Below are 8,068 nucleotides of genomic sequence, written 5' to 3'. Positions count from 1 at the left end.
AAACTTTCTGGACACACTGCTGCTCAGCAGTCTTAAGTATTTTTATGCCTATATAAACATTATTCAAACATTAATACTTTCAATTTTGAATATGACACACAGAATTAAAGTCACTTTAAAACACACCAGATGTCACCACCCAAATATATTAAGATGTACACACTTACCGACTGCCAGGTGCAGCCTGTGCCCAAAACATTGCACCCGTGTCCATTTATTGAGCTTGACAGCTTTCACAATATTTGGGCCGTTGTCAGTTGTTATAGCAACAAGGTCCTCTTCACTGATGTCCCATGCAGACAGCATCGCTCCCAACCCCTGTCCAACCATCTCCCCCATGTGATCAGATGGAAAATAGGCCGTCTCGAGCACTCTGAGTGCGCAGCTCCCATTTGTTGTCGATGTAATGAACTGTGAGACTAATATACGGCTCCATTGTGCGGCTGGACCAGAGATCGGATGTGGCTGCAACGCGCTTAACGTATCTCAATTCAGCAGCAACCTTTTTCCTCTCTGTGCTGTACATGCTGGGAATGATAGTTTTGAAAAATATTTTAGTGATGGGAGTTAGTATCTCTTGTCAATTATTTTCATGAAGTGTCTGAACCCGTTGCGTTCCACTGTAGCAATAGGAGCCATGTCTTTTGCTATGTGGTAGCCTATAGCATTTGTGATTTCTTGCCATCTTTTGAAGTTCGCTCATATAGTTGAGTACTAGCAAATGCTTGGTTATTGACCGCTGCCTGGTGGAGGAAGGCGTTTTGCTGGTCCTCCTAATCTCTTCTCGCTTTGAGCTTTTTTATGTCTTGAATTGAATCACATGGTTGTGCTGCAGGTGGTGGAAGAGGTTGGTTGTGTTACCTTGACTTGACGCAACAGTCTTTTTGCAGAGTTTACATTTAACAATTTTTTGATCAATATCATCCTTGTTGAATCCAAAATGTTGCCAAACGATTGATGATGCATTTTTTTTGTTAACAAGCGTCTCCTCTTCCTCCTCCACCAGCTCTACCTTCGTGCTGCTGCTTCAACATTTAAATCGTCCTCCATTTGTTCACCCATGTCTCGTCTTGTTACAGGTAGTAGAGTCATGTGACTCCACCCCGTCAAGTCTGTAGCGTAGCACAGGCGTCTTAAAGGGACATGAACATCGCCAACCTGCACATGCCTTTTCTTTTTTTTTTAAATACCGAATTTACCGACATGGGCAAAATGACGTCGATGAGAGTCATAAATTTCGGTAACGATAAATTTTTGATATATCGCCCAGCTATACGATGAGCACAAAACGCCATTTCACAATTGAGAAGGCAGAAAAACATTATGAAGCAAATGATGCATACAAGCATATTCATAAGTACAGCTACTGTGGAAACAAAGCACGGCGTGAACCGTAAGTTTATATTAAATTAAGTTCATAGACAGGCTGCCACTAGCGTTTGTAATTTAGTGCCTGCCCATATAAGGCCGTCCATCAGCGGCAATCCAATACAAACACTGCCGGTAAATGTTCACGGGTGAAGGACTGTGCTTATGCAGAGGAAGATGAGATGGTCAGGGTGGTGTTTGGCACAAACTCATTGAAACTGCGAGAGAAACTTTTAAGTGCGGGTCTTAGCTGACATTACGAGATGGCACCAGTACAGCTGGGAACCTTCGATGCAAGAACACCAAGCGGCTCCGTGAACTGGCGCAATGCGCAGACAAAAGCAACAGTTCCAAAGAGTGCTGAACAAAAACCGAATTACACAATTGAGAAGGCAGCAAAAAATATGAAGCGTCTTATACATACAATCATATTCATAAGTGCAGCTACTGCGGAAACAAAGCACACGGTGGAAAAAGTGAATGTCCTGCTAAAGGAAGACAGTGTAAAAAAAACGCATGCAGTTTGTCACATCTCAGATAAAAGGAAGGCGAGCTGTTTATTGATGCAGTAAGGAACTAATCGATGAATGAAACCTCTTATCTTTACAGCGATTGACAAACACGGAATGTAACTTGAACACATCCTACAAATACGAGCCTGATTGAAAGAAATAATGATAATCAAATCCTTGATGACAGCAACATTCAATAACACTCACAAAACAATTACTGTATATTGACAATCATGTTACGTTATTTTTAAAATGTTCCCTTTTCTTTTCATAACTTCTACTTCTCCACTGCGATACGGGTATATATATATATATGTATATATATACCCGATCTACAATACATACTTTAGCATAGACAAGCCACACTGTGGCTAATTGTAGAGTCTTAAGCCTCTAACGCCGACATTCGAGGTTCGATTCCCGAGAGGGTGTACTGACTATGTAGCGCTACCGATTCATTTTACCTTCGCATCTCCTTGGTTTGGGGCGTATGAAAAGTATTAGGTTAACGCAGAATCATGTTACGTTATTTTTAAAATTTTCCCTTTCTTAGTACAAGCACAGCTGAGAAGCTTCGATGCATGTACTCGATAAGCGTTAAAAATAACGCATTTAATCACACTTTCAATTCCAAGCAAGCGGGAACTTTTGTCAATGCATGATTTCCTGGTACATCCATTACACTGATGCACACATCACAGCTACAAAAATGTTAGAGTCGGAATAAAGCGCGTTCCTACGACTGATCATTTCGACTACCCGGCGAAGCCTTGATAAAAGCATGGTTTTGTGCACACTGAAAAGCAAGCAAAATTAGATGCATTACAGAAAGCGGACTTTGTGGCTCTTACTGGGGATCATTGGACTTCCGTGACCGTTAGTAATTCTAAATACATCTAATTACAAAATGTTCAATGATCACACTGTTTTAGCCTAATGTACAAAATAATTTTGGCTAATGTTACTCAGAGTTTAAAGAGTAAGCTGGTCAAATTACCTTTTATGTTTCTGACTTATTTTTTAAGAAGAAAACTGCACTTTATGTTGAAATTTTGGTTATTATTATTTAAAGACAATACTATTCTGAAAATGTACTTAAAGTACTTAAACTACCACTTTATTTTTAAGTCTGCCCAATTTTAACCAGGGATGATATTTTTGTTTCTGTTTTGAATTCAAATGCAGTTTAAAAGCTTTTTTCAGAAATTAAAACAGCTTCAGTTTACAATATTCATGTCCATGTCTATTATTTGATTCTGTCGCCCACTAAAACCGCTTTTAAATTAAAAAAAAACATTTGCGATTTGGGGCAAATTTACGTGTCTGATTACATACGATTAATCAAGATTAATTCTTACACAGCCTCTAATTAATTGGATTAATTTTTTAATCGAGTCCCACCTAATATATATATATATGTAGATATATATATGTAGATTTGTATATATTGTATATACAGTATGTATATATATGTGTGTGTGTATATATACAGTATGTGTATATATGTATATGTATATATGTGTGTGTGTGTGTGTATATATATATATATATATATATATATATATATATATATATATATATATATAGCAACACTCATGACAATGACAAAACAATTACATTGTCAATCATGTTACGTTATTATTAAAATGTTTCCTTTTCTTTTTATTTCTCCGCTGCCAATCGCAGGTAATTTGCTATATATATATACAATACAATACAGTTTATTTTTGTATAGCCCAAAATCACACAGGAAGTGCCGCAATGGGCTTTAACAGGCCCTGCCTTTTGACAGCCCCCAGCCTTGACTCTCTTAGAAGACAAGGAAAAACTCCCAATAAAAACCTTGTAGGAAAAATGGAAGAAACCTCGGGAAGGCAGTTCAAAGAGACCCCTTTCCAGGTAGGTTGGACGTGCAGTGGGTGTCAAAAGTAGGGGGTCAATACAATACAATATACAGAACAGAACAATTCCTTAAGACAGCATAATAATAAAAATTTTAGAAGTACGGTTTAACAGTAGATGATATGACATAATTAGGTTTGGATATTTTTAGAGTCCTGGAGACCTCATCCATCTAGCTGCCTCCCCATTTGGCCATGCCACGGCTGAAACGTTGCTCCGATGAAAGGACCCCTCTTTCTCATGATTCCTGTTATCCTCCATCAGGGATGACTTTACCATAGGCAGGCAAACAACTTGGCAGGTGGGCCGTGGCACCAATTGCCACATTTGGGTACCGAGAAAATATATATATATATTATATATATATATACAGTATATATATATTATATATATATTATATATATACAGTATATATATATTATTTATATATATATATATATACAGTATATATATATTATATATATATATATATATACAGTATATATATATATATATATATTTACTATATATTTAAATTTTAAATAGAAATAATTTTTATTTAGTCGACAGAAATATCTTTGGTAGGAATGTAAGTTAAATGTAGGCATCATTGCATAAATTTTTATTCACTATAGAAATGTAAAGAGTAAATTCGCCTTACTTTCCAACCAAAGATATATTTGTGTTGACTAAATAGAACTTGAAAAGATATATTCTTTCGAATGTGATTGCGCAATTCAGATCGAGTTGACGCGCACTACATCGAGCCCGTGTGCTATTGTGGTTTGCCTGCGTGCCTCAATAAGTCACCCTCCCCTCGCTCTTACTTTTTTACCGTTCATCTAATGACTACACTGAGTATGGCTTTACCAAAACAATCATTGATGATGAATAAAGTATCCATTATTCATAAAGCTTCAGTTGGTGATCTGTCTTTCGGCGTTAACCGTATATTTTTTCATAAGTCTCAAACCAAGGGGATGCGAGGGTAAAATGAATCATTGTAAAGATAACAGGTTTCATTCATCGATTTGTTTCTTACTGCATCAATAAACAGCTCGTCTTCCTCTTTATCTGAGACGTGACACACTGCATGCACGGGTTTTTTTTACACTGTCTTCCTTTAACGGGACATTGACTTTTTCCACCGTGTGCTTTGTTTCCGCAGTAGCTGCACTTATCAATATGTTTGTATGTGTCACACGCTTTATATTTTTTTGCTGCCTTCTCAATTGTGTAATTCGGTTTTTGTTCAGCACTCTTTGGAACTGTTGCTTTTTGTCTGTGCACTGCGTCAGTTCACGTGAGACGCTCGGTGTACATGCATCGAAGGTTCCAAGCTCTGCTGGTGCCATCTCGTGCGATGTCCACGGCTGATGTTAGCTAAGACTCTCGCAGTTTCGCTAAGTTTGTGCCAAATACCACCCTGACCATCTCATCTTCGTTTGCATAAGCACAGTCCTTCACCCGTGAATATTTAGCGGCAGTGTTTCTATTGAATTGCCGCTGACGGACGGCCTTATATGGGCAGGCACTAAATTACGTGGGAGGCGTAACTCCGCCTCCCACAGCCATCGAGCAGAAGTCTATTATAGTATATGGACGAAAAATTAGGTTTCAGTTATGACCATTACGCGTAGAATTTCAAAATGAAACCTGCCCAACTTTTGTAAGTAAGCTGTAGGGCTGGGCCATATTATACCTTTCACGGTAATACCGTAACAATGTTAGGCAATGATAAGAAAATGAAATATCACGATAGAATATGGGTAAAACGTGCATGCGCAGTGCCTTTGTTTTCATACACACATGGCGGAAAAAGCATGGTGGCTACGGAGAATGAGAAGGGCGAGAGCGGATCGTTGAATGAAACTGATGAACCAGAATTGGTTTGTAAAAATGGCGCAACTTCAGTGGTGTGGAACTGGTTTGGTTTTCGCCCGTCAGATACCCAAAAAGCACAATTTTTTGTAGAACATGCAAGCGGGCAGTCGTGGCAAAGGGAGGAAACACCACAAACCTATTTCATCATTTGAAGCAGAAGCACTTGTTGGAGTACAACAAATCTGTTAAAGCACATGAAGAGGCATCCACTTCAACTAGCGTGGTGGTGAGACCAAAGAAGCTGACTTAACAAACAATCGGCATAGCTTTAAATAGCTGCACGCCTTATGACAAAAGTAGCAAATGCTGGGGGGAACTAAGTAATGCAGTGACGCATTGTTTAGCCAGGGATATGATGCCCATTCAGAGTGTGGAAAGAGAAGGTTTAACAAAGATGCTTAAAAAGTTCGATCCACGCTACCAGCTGCCCACCAAGAAATACTTCTCTAAAGTCGCCTTGCCTGCTTTATATGAAGAGGTCTGTACTGAGGTGTCAAATGCATTATCTTCGGTGGAGTTTTTTGCGTCCACCACAGACATGTAGTCAAGCCGAACATCAGACCCCTACATGAGCCTCACAATACACTACGTGGACAAATACTGGAAGCTACAAAACAAGTGCCTTGAAAAAAGGGCCCCCCCTACCCCCCCTCCCCGAGGACCATACAGAGGAAAATATAGCCAAAGGCTTAAAAGAGTTCCTCAGCTCATGGAATCTTCAGGAGGAAACACAAGCGTGTGTGACGACCGACAACGGGACCAACGTTGTGAAAGCCGTCGCACTCAACAACTGGACCAGACTTTCATGCTTCGGACATCGCCTGCACATTGCAATAGGTAAGTTAATTATAACGCAGTGTTCTCCCTAGCATCTTTTCCTGGCTAATTTAGTTCAGCGCCTGGCTGTCATCTCGCATGACATTGTGAGATGACAGCCGCAGATCTGCAAGCACAGGCAGATCTAATGATCTGCAGAGATGGCAAAGGACGAGCGGGCGGGTGAGCAAATACTGCTAAAGCTAATAGCGGGTGTCGAGGCAGAGCAGAGTTCACAAGCAAAGACTATAGGGAGGTGGGGTTTCGAGAGTAGGCTGTACATGGTAGTAGCAGGGGTGTAGCAGCTTAATACATTTGCAAAGAGTATGGAGAGGAGCGCGGGCAAGAGGGGGCTGTACATGCTAATAGCAGGAGCGAAGAGGCAGTTTACAAGCAAAGAGGATGTGGAGGTGGGCGGGCAAGAGGCGGTCTGATAAAATAAAAAAATAAAAAAGTCTAGTGAAACCAGCCTGTCAGATATCAGAAAAAAGGCGTCAGGAAGTGATATCTCTGTTCTCAGTGTCAGCGCAGTCTGTATAGTGCGGCTGAGCGTACATCAGCTCTCTTCTTGTAAAGTACATAGCAAACCAATATATACACATACAGGTGTATTAGGTGTGTTCTGTGTGCAAAAATCCTTGTAGTGACCCTATCTGCCGTTCTTATATTTGCTCATATTTGGACCTGCGTCCATATTGCAAAAAGTGTGCAGAAACCGTTGCAGCACACAGTGTGTCCTGACCAAAGGTTTTGTCACTGAATTGCTGAGGGTTTTGTACAGAAGCGTATTAGGGCCACGGTGATGAAAAACAAAAATACGGACAAAGTGAAAAAAAAACTATATGTCGAGAATAAAGTTGTGATGTTGACTTTATTCTCAACATTTCCACTTTAATCTTGGCGCTTATGACGAGAATAAAGTCGACATGTTGCTACATAATTTATGAAGGGGGTTTGAGAAAATCTAGTAAATTAAACATTCATTTTAAGATGAAGTTTAGTTTATGATGTTCTACTTTAATGACAAACTACGAGAATAAAGTCAACATGTCGATTTTAATCTCAAGATAAATGGTGAGAATAATGTAGAAATGTCAAGAATGCGTGCCTGCCGTACTGCAAGTGTGAATTGAATATCCAACAGGCTCTTCCTTTACCACTCAAAAGTTTTAATGTTGGTAAAAATGCACATTACATCTCTGAAAGAATAATGCAAGAGCTGCAAGTCTAACATACTAAAAAATATACACACAGAAAAGTTTTTCTGTATTCTGTCTGATGAAAACACAGATATCTCAGATGTAAAACACTTAATTAAGTATGATTGACTGCATAGCGGAGACTATAACCAACACACAGAGTGAGACTATGGACACTCTAGGTTTGAATTTTATGTTATGTTTTATGTTGCAAAGCAACTCTTTTTAAGTTTTGTGGATATTATACATGGTTATGCTCCGGATATGTCAGCCCATTTCCACTGGGAATGCCTTTTGGTTAAACTGTCAGCAAGGAATTTGCATTTGCACTGTTAAATTTTTATATAGCTTTAATGCACATACAGCTGCTTGTTTAAATAAAAATAAATTAAAAGGTTTTTTTTTTTT

At 39.1% G+C, this 8,068-nt stretch overlaps 1 protein-coding gene across 3 annotated transcripts in view; it reads left to right on the top strand.

Annotated features, from left to right (window-relative positions):
• The window catches only part of xxylt1 (xyloside xylosyltransferase 1), an 85,226-nt gene that overhangs the window by 41,950 nt on the left and 35,208 nt on the right, over positions 1–8,068 (top strand). The gene's annotated exons all lie outside the window — the stretch shown is intronic.

Source organism: Polypterus senegalus, chromosome 1 (genome assembly GCF_016835505.1).
Source record: "Polypterus senegalus isolate Bchr_013 chromosome 1, ASM1683550v1, whole genome shotgun sequence".
NCBI lineage: Eukaryota > Metazoa > Chordata > Cladistia > Polypteriformes > Polypteridae > Polypterus > Polypterus senegalus.
Note: the sequence above shows the minus strand (reverse complement) of the source record. Positions and strands in the feature narration are given on the sequence as shown.